At 50.3% G+C, this 12901-nt stretch overlaps 1 long non-coding RNA gene across 1 annotated transcript; it reads left to right on the top strand.

Moving 5' to 3' along the window:
* Window positions 1–816: 816 nt before the first annotated feature.
* Window positions 817–8855, top strand: LOC116596492. The gene is made up of 3 exons (XR_004288138.1): window positions 817–900; window positions 1524–1710; window positions 8192–8855. It is a non-coding gene; the product is annotated as an uncharacterized LOC116596492 (long non-coding RNA).
* The last annotated feature ends 4046 nt before the right edge of the window (window positions 8856–12901 follow it).

Here is a 12901-nt window from a genome sequence, read left to right as displayed (position 1 = left end):
CATCTTCTCTTATGGCTGTGAGAGATTGAGTCGTCGTTAGAAAGGCCTTCCCACTCCAAGGTTATATCGGAATTCTGTCGTGCCTTTTTCTAGGATTTTAATGGTTTCGTTTTATCACGTATAAATCTTTGATCCGTTTGGACTGTTTCCTGGCGTATAGTGGGAGGTATAGATCCAACTTTATCATTTTCCAGATGGCTGACAAGAGATATTTTTTAACAGGGAGCTGGTCCAAAACACACCAGAGAACGCTTTCTTCAGGAAAAGGTCGCGTGCCTCAGCAGAAGGTGTTGCAATTATAGTACGGAGCAGTTTTCTTTAATTAGCAAAGACTCGTTTGTTCAACAAGTATTTACCAAGTGCCCACTGGGTGCCAAGTACTTATCTAGATACTGAGGCTTGGGGGAGAATAGACACAAGTCCCTGCCCTCCAGGTGTTCCCATTCTTTTTCCGGGAGACACAAGAAATAAGCAAAACTGTATACGGTGGTAGCTCATAGAAAAATGAAGTTTGATATTTCAGTTACTATGACCACGTAGCCAACAGTGCCAAAACTTAGGAGTGCTGTGGGTCGGGGCCTTGGACAGGGCACAGAACAGGGCAAGAAGGGGCTTTTCTATGCTTCCTGATGTCCAGAACCTAAGCTAGAAGAATTGAAGCCCAGGGCCCAAGAACCCCCGGAATGTTTACTCACTCCTGGTTAATGGTGGTTAATGGTGGCTGTGCGGCCTTGGTTCCTCTCGTCTGGTCTCTCTGGGTGGGCTGGTTTGGGCTTCTTCTGGTGCAGTGGGTTTCCAGGAAGGAGGTCCTGAGAGACAGAGTCAGGAGGACATATGGCGTAAGAAGAGCCCACCTCCGGAGCCCTGTAGTGTCACTTTGCCACATCTTATCTGTTAAAAGTGAGTTCCTAAGGCGGGTCCATATTGAGGGGGAGGGGGAATTAAACTCCCTTTTGATGGGAGGAGTGGTTCTAGAAGAGTCTGTGGGACTATACAAATTGCTCTGACCATTTTTAGAAAATGCAATCTCTTGCATCAGGTGAGGAAGGCTGGGGTGGGGCTGCACAGGTGATGGTGGTGGAGATTATTGGTGTTTTACGTTGGGAGCAGGGACTCGTGCTTGGAAGAAGTGTGGGAGCATGCGCTGTGGTTCCCCGGCGATGTTCCGGGCACAGGGAACAGCAAAGGCAAAGCTCTGGGAAAGACTGAGGGTTTTCCTCTGAATGAACTGGGAAACCATTGAGAACTTTGAGCAGAGGAGTAACGTGATCTCACTTAGGTTTTAGTGGGCTTGCTGTGGCTGCTGTGAGAACAGATTTGGAGGTGGGAGGCACGGGTGGAAGTGGGGAGCCCAGTTAGAAGGCCACTGCAAAAATCAAGATGGGACAGGATGAGTGCTTGGGGCAGGGCTGTAGTGCAGGAGATGGGAAGAACTTACAGATAGAGCCAGCTGGGTTTCCTGATGAACCGGATGTGGGTTAATGGCCAGCCCACACATCCTGGCTTGTCTCGGACACTTCTAGTTTGTGTCATGAAAGGCATGCACTGTAGTTATGAGAAGAAAGTGCGGAGTCAGGAACGGCTTTCAAGTTTTTGGCCCGAGTGTCTGGAAACATCGTGGTGCCATTTACTGAGATGGAGTGACTGCGCATCGCTTGCTGGTGGGGAGGAATCAGAGATGGCCTCAGGTCTCGTGAGCACGAGGACAAGGTGAGTAGATTGATGGTGGGGTGTCTGGGGTGGAGGTGGAATGTGAGTGTTGCTTGACCAGAGCAAGATGAGTAAAGGTGAATCCAGGAGGTTGGCCACGATCATCTGTGGCCGTGAGAAGAGCCCTGGGCAAGCAAGCCAGTGCAGAAGCTGGGGCACGAAGAAGAAACGCCCCCGCCCAGTGAAGAAGAAAAAGGAGTTGCTTAGGAAAGAGGGTTGCGGCGAGAGGTGGTGGGGGTGCTTGGAATAGAAATCTCTCTCAGGTGTACCTCCTCACCTTAAGCAGAGCCCAGAGTGAGCACAGTCTGACCTTTTGGAAGTGACTTAGCTGTCATTCCACAGGTGGCCTGTCATCAGACCACGTTGGGGGGGCGTGGCCTCCGTGGGTCACGGGCCCACATTGGGGCTGCTGGGCTCCACACCTGCTCGGTGCATTTGGAGTTTTCTGCCTCCCCTTGCTGGCAGGTGTCGCTTTCCCTCTTGCCCTGGCAGAGGCCCTCTCTCTTCAAACCGGATCTTTCCGGGCCACACTTGCTCAATAACCGGCTTATCAAGCTCGCTAGAATCGTAAAATGAGGGGCTGTCCTGTGACCTTTAGTCGCTACTGAAGCTGCTCTGAAGGCTTTTTCCCTTTCTTCTTCTTTTTCCCTGGATAACTGCTTACTGGAAGGTAACTTCTAGATAAGCGCAGTCCAGCTCTAAAAGTTAGTTGGTCGCCAAATCAATCCAGTCGCTCAGTATTTATCAGATGAATGGTCTCCCCAGGGGCCGTGCGCTAGATTCACTGATTATCCTTCCTGTAGCAAATATGAGCAGCCGGCCCGCAGATAGAATGGACAGAAACCCCAGCGTGTTTCGAGTGTACGTGCTGGGACGGAGAGGGGGACAGTAGCTAAGAGAAATGAGTCTAAGCCCCGGATGAAGATGTGCCGAGTGCAGGGAGACAATCACCGGGACAGAGAAGTGGCAGGGAGAGAGCAAGGGAAGGGGGCCACAGTTCAATAGTGTGAGCCCAGAAGGCCAAAGTGAGAAGCTGGGGGGAAGCCTTGACCCAGTCAGGACCGCCGTGGCCTCACATCGCGCACTTTCCGTCATACTACAGCTGCTCCCAAGTCCCCTTGTAGGGCCTGTGCCATGGAGGTGGTCTGGCCTCCAGTTGCCTGTGGGCCCCACAGTTCACTGCCCTGCTCCTCACATGGTGGACTCTACTCTCCTCACACACCCCAAGCCTGCTCCTGACTCAGGGCCTTTGTGTGGCGGCAGATCGCTGACTGTCTCACTCGTCCCCTCTGTTCTGGGGTCTGCTCCCATGTGCCCCGGCCACCAAGCCCTGCCTCCCAGTGCCCACTGCCCCTGTGCAGCCCCCTGCACATACTCACTGAATTTTTGTCAGCGTGTGGCCCACTCTAACCTACAGAATGTGCAAGAAGGGAGGCCGTGCCAACTTGGGGCCTGAGCCTTAAGATGGCCTGGCACCTGCTTTTGAATTTGGAGAGCCCTGGGATGCTGTGGGAGAAGTCTGGCTACTCTGCTGGCAAGGCCAGGTGGAAGGGCCATCTGGACAGGCCACCCAGGCAGGGAAAGGCCTGAGACTACCTGGAGACAGGGGCCCGGCTGTGCTGACATCCCAGCGGGGCCCACCCTTCTTGCCATCCCTGCGGAGACACCAGACATGTGAGTGAGTCGTCTTGGACGTTCCCACTGGGAGAGACCTCAGAAGACAACACCCCCAGCAAAAATCTGTGGTGAACAGAGGAACCACCCAGCTGGACCCAGTCAGTCAACAGCATCTCAGGAGATGAGGCAAAGATTGTTGTTTGAAGCACTTCGATTTGAGGTGGTTTGTCCTGCAGCAGTAGACACCCGGAACATTCCCTGACCGCCCAACTCAAGCCATGATCTCTGTCCCTTCCCTGCCTCTGCTTTTCCTTTACTCCCCTTCCCAGTTCCTGACGTTAGTATGGGCATTTTTTACTGCCGGCTCTCCCTCCCCTCCACCATGATCTCCACGGGGTGGGACACCTTCTTCCTTAGGCTCCCGGCTTTATTCCTGGAGCTCAAGATGGTGCCTCGCTAGTCTCAGGCACTCTGTGAATGAATAACTCGTGAATGAACAAATAACAATGAATGAACGTGTTGAATGAAACGTAATAAGTATCCACTCTTCTGAGATCAGAACAGTCTTGGTTTCAGAAGGGCCCTTTTCCTTTGAGGAAGAGCAGCCCCTCCCCAGCACAGGGGGGGCACAAGCTGTCCCACGAGGTACCTCCTGCCATTGACCCGGCATGAAATCAACACATTTTTGTTGAACTCTTTTGACAGGAAACGCCGATTGGAAGACTAAAATGAACATTTAAAAATAAGCAGCAACTTTAAACAACTCCAGTTCTGTGTTTGGGGACCCCCCCTCCCCATGTCCCCAGAGAGGGGGCAAGAAGCAGGAGCTGACGCAAAGCCAGGCTTAGGAAGGGGCGAAGAGCACCCAGGGGCCAGGTGGGAGGGTGGAGGGGAGGGCCCCGCCCCTGCTCCTCACGACTCCCAGGGCCCACCCTCCCCACCCCACCCCGCTCCCTCCACTGGGTGCCAACCTCCCGGGAGGGGCCTCTGGGCTCGGGGACTCCTTCCTCCCAGGCGAAGGGGCAGATTGGTGTGGTCCCCACAGTCCGTACAGTTGCTATTTCGGTTCTCTCCTCTGTTCCATCGGCCTGACATTTTCTCAACTGATTCCAAGCCCAGTGCACCATTTTAGCTGACGTGGGTGAGCATTTCGTGGGGACAGCAGATGGATGGGATGACAAATAGCAGGATGGTGGGGACAGCTGCGAAGGGCTTTTTCCTGTGCCAGAGCTGTTGGCTGTGCACGTGCTCCAGCGTAGTCTAGACACTGCGGAAGCCGCAGCATGTGCTCAGGGACAGCGGGCGAGCTGGATTCCATTTCTTTCTTTGCGGCTGAGCGTCCCCCTCTACCTAGTCAGCCAGCTCCCCCACTGTCCCAGAAGCAGACCCCAAGACTGTGGTTCATTTGACCCCAGGGGGTGTGACCGGGTGGCGCAGAAGTGAACCAGGGGAGAGGAGAAAGTCTACACGGGGTGTGGTGTAGCCACCAGAGCAGGTGACTACTGTGGGCATCTGGGCACGGTGCGCCCCAGAGCTGTCTCATCCGAGGGGCGAGGAACCTGGGTGGTTCATCCACCAACTCCTGTTTCTCCTGTTGGCTAAGGGGTTTGCCTAGAGGCCCTCAGTCCACAGAACTTAGGCCTGCCCTGCAGCTAGACCAAACTTTCAGGCAGTTCTCAGGTTTCCAGAAGCCCTCTGAGTCTGGGCTGCTGGAACAATGCACCATAGACCAGGGAGCTTATAAACAGTGGGAATTTCTGTGTCACCGTTCTGGGGGCTGGAGGGCTGAGATCAGGGTGCTTCCATGGTTGGGTTCTAGCGAGCGCCCACTTCTGGGTTGCAGGCTACTGTCAACTTCTCATATTCTGGTGGAAAGAGGGCAAGCCAGCTCTCTGGCTTCTTCCGGGAAGGGCAGTAATAATTCTACTCACAGGGCTCCACCCTCGTGACCTAACACCTCCAAAGTCCCCCTGCTTCCCAATCCCATCACATTGGGATTAAGGGTTCTACACATGACTTTGTGGGCAGGGGACACCAACATCCAGCCCATGGCGCCGATCACATACAGTAAGCACTGAGGTGGCACAGGCAGGACCAGATGGCGTTTGCTGTCCCCCAAGCAGCACTGCCTATCGCCTGCCCCAGTCAGGTGTTGTGCATATGAAATTGGACCCTTGCTCATAGGCTCGTGGGGAACATGGTTACAAAGTGGATTGACGAACACAGATGCAAAGGCCTGTGCTGAAGGTTGTGGGGGGCAGGTCACCACTGAGGATACTGGAACATTTGCTGAGCAGGGAACAGCAGTGGAGTCTTGAGAACCAGATATGAATTTGGGGTTACATATTGTACTACCGCACTCGTACGATGGTGACTGCTTCTGGGGGTGTTGGACGCCTGGAATTCCACGCCGTGAACTGTGCCCGGGTCTTCACCACAGAAGGCTACACTGGAAGGGGGCTGAGGCTGCTCAGTCAATGCTGCGGTTATTCCTGAGGTGCCAGGCTAGAAGGGAGAGCTGGTTGATGGCCCTGGTGACAGATCAGAGGATCCCGGAGTTCGAAGGTAGTTTGGAGACCCCTGGCACCCTCTCCCCACCTGGGCTCTGCGACTGGTTGGTTCCTTGATTTTTAGACCACATGGGAGGGCAGTGTGACAACACTTCATCATCTGCCCTGTGCCCAGTGGCTGACAGGCCACCTCTCCCCTCCTCTACGGCCCAGGGGCCCATCTCCTCATGCCCACCTCTTCATGCCTAGTCTCAGCTAATTATCTGTTCTGTTTAGATAGTACTTTATAGATGGAGAAGCACTGTGACATACAGGCTCATGATTGTCTTTACAGCAACTCTGTGAGGTAGGTAGGATGTTCCTGACTAGAGCTGAGGAAACCACGGTCCCCCGAATGTCAATGAGTTGGGCCAAGGTTAAATGGCTGGGAAGTGGCAGGTCCATGAGGCACCCCTGGGTCTTTGCCCCAGGTCCCGTGTGTCTCCCTCGTCTTCCTACCCTTCGTAGGCCCACTGGGCCTTCGTGAGGGTGGGAAGCAGGTCTCCCCTTGTCTCTGTCTGCCCTGGTGTTTCCTAAATGACTTCAGATCCATTTCTGTACCGCACATTTTATGTGCCGCCCTGGAGAGAACAGCAGAAGAATCATCCATCCTGCTGGTTGTACGGGAAGGAAACCTCTGCAGATTTTCTTCGGCACCTTTTTCCTTGGACAGCCCCCCCCACCCTTTTTTTTTCTTAAATAGTGAGGACAGAGGGAGAGAGGGAGAGAGAGAATCCCAAGTAGACGCCACTAAGCCCAGACCCTGACAAGGGGCCTGATCCCACAACCCTGTAACCCTGACCTGAGCCGAAATCAGAGAATCGGCTTCTTAACTAACTAAGCTACGCAGATGTCCCTTGAACATGATCTTTAACAAAGAGATAGCAGGCCTCAGATTTGGCCTTTGGAAAGCAAGAGAGCTGAGTTAGAGTTAATAGCACTGCTTCATTTTCACTGTATTTATTTTGCAGTTGCCTTCAACTTATGGCAAGCACAGCCTGCTTTTATTGTGGTTTGCCTTTGAAATACAATTCTTTTTTAAAGATTTTATTTGAGAGAGAAAGACAGCGAGAGAGAGAGAGCATGGAAGGGTGTAGAGAGGGAAAGGCAAACTCCCCGCTGAGCAGGAGCCTGATGCAGGACTTGATCCCAGAACTCTGGGATCACGACTTGAGCTGAAGGCAGATGCTTAACCAACTAGGCCATCCAGGCGCCCCCGAAATAAAATTCTTTAAATAAAAGGAGTGAACTTGTTTAAAGAAAAATATTGTGTAAATAAGAGTCTAAGTGGTCCTCAAAGACAGCAAAAATCCTGGTAGTGGCTGCAAGGGACTTAAGTTTAGGAAATATTAGTACCCAATAGGAATTAAACTTGATCATTGTTCATTATCACAATAAAATAGCTACTATCGGGGTATCTATTCTATGCCGGGGCTTCAAATTTGTTATTTCTAAAGATTTTATTTATTTATTTGACACAGAGAGAGAGATCACAAGGAAGCAGAGAGGCAGGCAGAGGGGCAGGGGGAAGCAGGGTCCCTGCTGAGCAGAAAGCCTGATGCCGGGCTCAATTTCCCAGGACCCTGAGATCATGACCTGAGCTGAAGGCAGAGGCTTAACCCACTGAGCCACACAGGCGCCCCTAACTTTGTTATTTCTAATCCCTATAACAATTCTATGAAGTTGTTGTTGTGTTGTCCATTTACTGATGAGAAAACCAAAGCTCAAAGACTTCCTGTAACTTGCCTGAGTCACCTGGTCAGCTTGGTAGATTGTAAAAATGCACCCAGGTCTTCCCTTCTTCCATGGATCCACACCCTCTTTGCAATGTGACTTTATGGCTTCTCTCATGGAGAGGTGATAAGTGTAATTAACAGCTCCCCTGCTCATCCCCCCACGCCCCTCTGGAATCTTGGCTTGGTCACATGACTTGCTTTGGGCATTGGGGGATCGGGGAACACAGCCCAGACAGGCTTGGAAAGTACAGTGCACTGGAGCATAATCTTTTGCGGCTACTGGGAACCCTTCCACCACTGCCTTCTGAGTGAGCCAGGCTGCTGGAGGACAGGAGATTCAGGGCCAGGCACCTCCATGGCCCCAGCTGGTCCTGAGCTAACCAGGGGTCATCCTAGCTGGTCCTGCCCCCAGGGGAGTCCCTACACCAGATCCTGTCCTTGACTCATGAGAAATAAGTTTTAAGCCACTATTGTCAGGGTGATTCTTAACACAGCAGAGCTAGCTCATGGTGCTGGCAATGGGGGAAGAGCTAGGATTTCACCTGGTTTGTTCTCTCACTCTCATCTTTCCCATTCCAGCAAATAACACCCACCTGCTCCAGCCCCGAAGCAAGGAGCTACCTTTATACCTCCTCCTCAACCCTACTCATCCCAGGGGCCAGGCAAGCCTCCCAAAGTACATCTCAAATCTGCCTGTTAGCCAGCATCTCTCGCCACCTCTCTTGCCCCAGCCACCATCAGCTCTCGTCCAGACCAGGAGTCAGCCAACTTCTGTACAGGTCCAGATAGCAAATATTTTAGGCTTTGCGGGTCATACAGCCTTCTCTGCACATACTTAACTCTGCAGCCCTAGACAACATGTAAATAAGTGGGGGTCGCTGTGTTCCAAGAACGCTTTATTTTTAGACACTGAAATTAGAATTTTTATCATTTTCTTGTGTCATTGAGTCCACTTTTGATTTTTTTTTTCAACCGTTTCAAAATGTGAGCAACAATTGTTAGCTCACAGCCTGCACAGAAACAGGCAGCAGGCCAGTTTCGATGTCTGCCTGATTCTGAGACTTGTGCTTTCTATACTACTTTGTCTCCTCCCCTGTAGCATTGGTGAGACTTAAGGGGAGAGAGGGGTTCAGGCCCAAGCACTTTGAAGATGAAGATCTGGCTGAACGGAGGAAGGGAAGTGATTTCAGGCAAAGGTATCCACACGAATAACAGCTTAGAAATGGGCAGGAGCCTGGTGCTGAGGGACAGTCTAGATCAGCCCAAGTGGGTGTTTCTAATCACAACTGACCTTTGTTGTTGTCGAGACTGTTTTCTTTCTTCAACTTGTAATATCCCATTATTTTAGTAACGGTACTTAATTAAATACATGTTGTATAAACTTTTCAGTGACATTGCTTTATTTATACCTTTATCTTTCATGGAACATTTTTGTACAGAGTTTTAAAAATGTACCTATGTGGGATGCCTGGCTGCTTCAGTCAGTTAAGCCAGCTCAGGTCTGGGATCAAGCCCCGCATAGGGCTCTCCGCTCAGTGGGGAGCCTGCTTCTCCCTTTTCCTCTGCCTTTCCCCCAACTTGTACTCTCTCTCAAATATATAAAATCTTTAAAAAAATAAATAAGAAGTGTCTATGTCTTTGATGATTAACCTCTAACATTGCCATGCACTTTTAAATCTTTGTAGACGATGATTTGAAAAGCCTTCACAGCAGACAGTCCAAGTCCTGGGTTTGGAAGGATGGTCACTGGGACCCTGCTCAGCCCCCTGTGGGGGATTGAGGGAATGAGGCTGATGCAGGCACTTGACCACCTCTCCACTGGGGAGTCAGGATCGCTCAAGGAAAGCCCGCCCTGCTAGGAGCCACAGTCTCCTGCCAGTTTGTAAATAGTCTCGTTCCTAATTTATCTCCTTCCTCTTTTCTGAGCTAGTGACCCAGATTCCTTGGGCTGTGAGGCCGCATGCACAGGGTTGTGCAGACGGGTCTCCATGTTGCCGTACTGGAAAAAATGAGGAGAAAATCACGAGCTGCTTAAAACTAGGGGAAGATAATAGAACCCTCACACAGTGGAATTAAAGCAGCTAGACCCGCCGTAGTGACAAAGTACCCCAAGCTACAGTAGGTCCACCCAGATTTGGCTTGTGCATATAAGTGCAGTTTACCTTTCCCACCACTAGATGGCAGTCCCGTTTTAAAGCAGGTTTTTTTCACGCAATCCTTCTGCTCAAGATAAAAAGTAACCGTTTTCACCCCATGATGTTGGCAAAAAAAGAGGGATAAAAAGTCTTAAAACTCTTGTTAGTGACTATGTGGGAAAGCGGTGAATGTCAGCAAGCGCTGGTTGAAGCATAAGTGGATAGTACTATTCTGGAGGAATTTGAGAGTCACTTTCACGCTGCACACACCATGTGACCCAACCCCGACACGTCTGGATTTGATCATGGATTTGATCTGGATTTGAGGATGATGATGGCTAAGGTTTATTTTGACCTGACTATGTGCCCTGCAGGACCTGTCTTAAGCGCTTACATCATCCAGTACTCCCAACTCCATGTGGGCAGGCACGGTTATTTCCCTCTCCCTTTACACAGGGGACATCCAGGCACCCAAAGTTCAGGCACCTTGACTCAGGTTAGAGAGCTAGTAAGTGGCAGAGCTCCAAAGCTCGCCCTGTTTCCAGTACAGGGCATGTGGCTCGTGTACACCAGGAAACACACACACACGCACATACTAGGGTGTTCACTGCCGCAATGTCTGCAAGCCTAACCCTGTTGATGAGACAAGAAAGCCTGAGGGAATACTGGAGAGCGGTAACGCCACGCACTAGACCTACAAGTGGTCAACCTGGCAAAAACAAATGTGGAGATAAAGCAAGCAACTATCAAAAAGACAGAAGCAAATCTGCATATTATGGGGACCAGCATGGAGATTCAAACTGTTAAAGGATACACTGGAAAGATGCATACCAAATTTATAATGGTGTGTCAGGGTTGAGGAGGGAAACAAAAGACAAGGACTTCTAAGCTTATCTGTAATGTGCTAGTATTTTCTCTTTCCTTTTGTATCCTGAGCAAAAAGGGTGAAGCTCAAACCCTACTCTAATCCAGAGTACCTTTTTTTTTTTTTTTTAAGGTTTTGTTTATTGGGGCACCTGGGTGGCTCAGCTGTCAAGCATCTGCCTTCAGCTCAGGTTATGATCCCAGGGTCCTGGGATTGAGCCCCACATCAGGCTCCCTGCTCTCTGGGAGGCCTGCTTCTTCCTCTCCCACTACCTCTGCTTGTGTTCCTGGTGTGTCTATCTCTCTGTCAAATAAATAAATAAAATCTTAAAAAAAAAAAAAGATTTTATTTATTTATTTGACACAGAGAGAGACAAAGAGATCACAAGTAGGCAGAGAGGCAGGAAGAGAGAGAGGGGGGAAGCAGGCTCCCCGCTGAGATCACGACCCAAGCTGAAGGCAGAGGCCTAATCCACTGAGCCACCCAGGCACCCCCAGAACATCATTTTATGATTGGATCCTCACAAATGCGTTCCTCAAACCTGACAACTGTTATTGTCAAGCAACCATACAAACCTTTTGCTCCATCAGGGGCATCTCTGATGGATGGAAGGCCTCTGAGGTTGGAAAGAAGGGAAGGAGGAGGGGGCAGGGAGCGTTCTGTCTTGTGCTTAGTGACTGACTTAAGACAGTGGTTCTCTTTAGGGCATCAGCTCCAAACCACTGAAGTGTTTCTTTTTTCTTTTTTTTTTTTTAGATTTTATTTTTATTTATTTGACAGAGAGAGATCACAAGTAGGCAGAGAGGCAGGCAGAGAGAGAGGAGGAAGCAGCCTCCCTGCCGAGCAGAGAGCCCGATGCAGGACTCGATCCCAGGACCCTGAGATCATGACCGGAGCCGAAGGCAGCGGCCCAACCCACTGAGCCACCCAGGCTCCCCTGAAGTGTTTCTTTTTAAGTAAAGTTCCAACTACTCCTTTGTTTCACTTGTGGTGTGTGTGTTTGTGTGTGGCGGGGGGGCCGGGGGGTGGTGGTGGAGAGGAAGGCATGTTATAATCAAGTATTTAATTGCTCAGGTGGAAAGACACAGTGACTCAAACAAATTACCCCTCTCTAACTACATTTAAAGCCGGTAGGCAAATTGGTTACCTAGAAACACAATGACTTACAACTAACCCTCTTCCTGTATTTACCAGAGTCAACACATAAGAAATCACAGGTCATATGGTGACAAGTTTTCCTAGAACTGTAATAGGTTTACAGAGGTTAATGCTCTCCAATTAAAAGGGGATAATGGCTCTGAGCAAGAGTCAGGTCTGGGGGGTGGAGGGTGGACGGGAAGAGGGAAGATAAAACTTTTTTGTATAAAATTGAAAATTGGTTTTTAGTGCTAGCCAGCATGGAGCGTTTGTCAGTGGCTGAATGCACTAAGAATGTGTAGAACTGCAGAGGAAAAGGGTATGTGGATAGCTCTGAACCTAATGGATTGTCTCAAAGCCCCAGACTGTAATACTATATCCTATGCTATGAGGAAGCCTCTTCACAAAAAATATTTTAGGGGCACCTGGGTGGCTCAGTCAGTTGTATGTCTGCCTGGGCTCAGGTCTTGATCCCCGGGGTCCTGGGATCAAGCCCCACACTGGGCTCCCTGCTCACTTGAGGAATCTTCTCCTTCTCTGTCTGGCCTCCCTGCCCTCCTCCCTTGTGTTCTTGCTCTTTTTAAAGGTTTTTATTTGTCAGAGAGACAGACGTGTGTTGCGTGCACACAACAGGGAGAGTGGCACGCAAAAGCAGCAGGCTCTTGCTGAACCAGGAGCCTGACGGATGCAGGACTCATCCCAGGACTCGGATCATGACCTGAGCGGAAGGCAGATGTTTATCTGACTGAGCCACCCAGGCGGCCCTTGAATATATAAACATTTTTAAAAAATATATTTTAAATTATCCTCATTTAGAGAATCCCTCATCACAAATCGTGTTTCATTTCACTAGATTTTATTTTATTTTAAGATTTTATTTATCCATTTGACAGAGATCACAAGGAGGCAGAGAGGCAGGCAGAGGGGGAAGCAGGCTCTCTGCCGAGCAGGGAGCAGATGTGGGGCTCAATCCCAGGATCCCGGGATCATGACATGAGCCACCCAGTGGGTTATCTGCCCCTTCACTGGATTTTAATATGCCACATCACTTAGGGGAACAGGTGGTATCCACAACTTAGTGATATACACGGTAATTCTTAAGAAGTTGTCTCATTTAGAAACTCAGATTTGGCTTTCTCCTCCTATGACTTA

This window comes from Mustela erminea, chromosome 7 (assembly GCF_009829155.1).
Source record: "Mustela erminea isolate mMusErm1 chromosome 7, mMusErm1.Pri, whole genome shotgun sequence".
In the NCBI taxonomy this organism is placed as follows: domain Eukaryota; kingdom Metazoa; phylum Chordata; class Mammalia; order Carnivora; family Mustelidae; genus Mustela; species Mustela erminea.
This window is presented reverse-complemented; position numbering and strand designations above follow the sequence as displayed.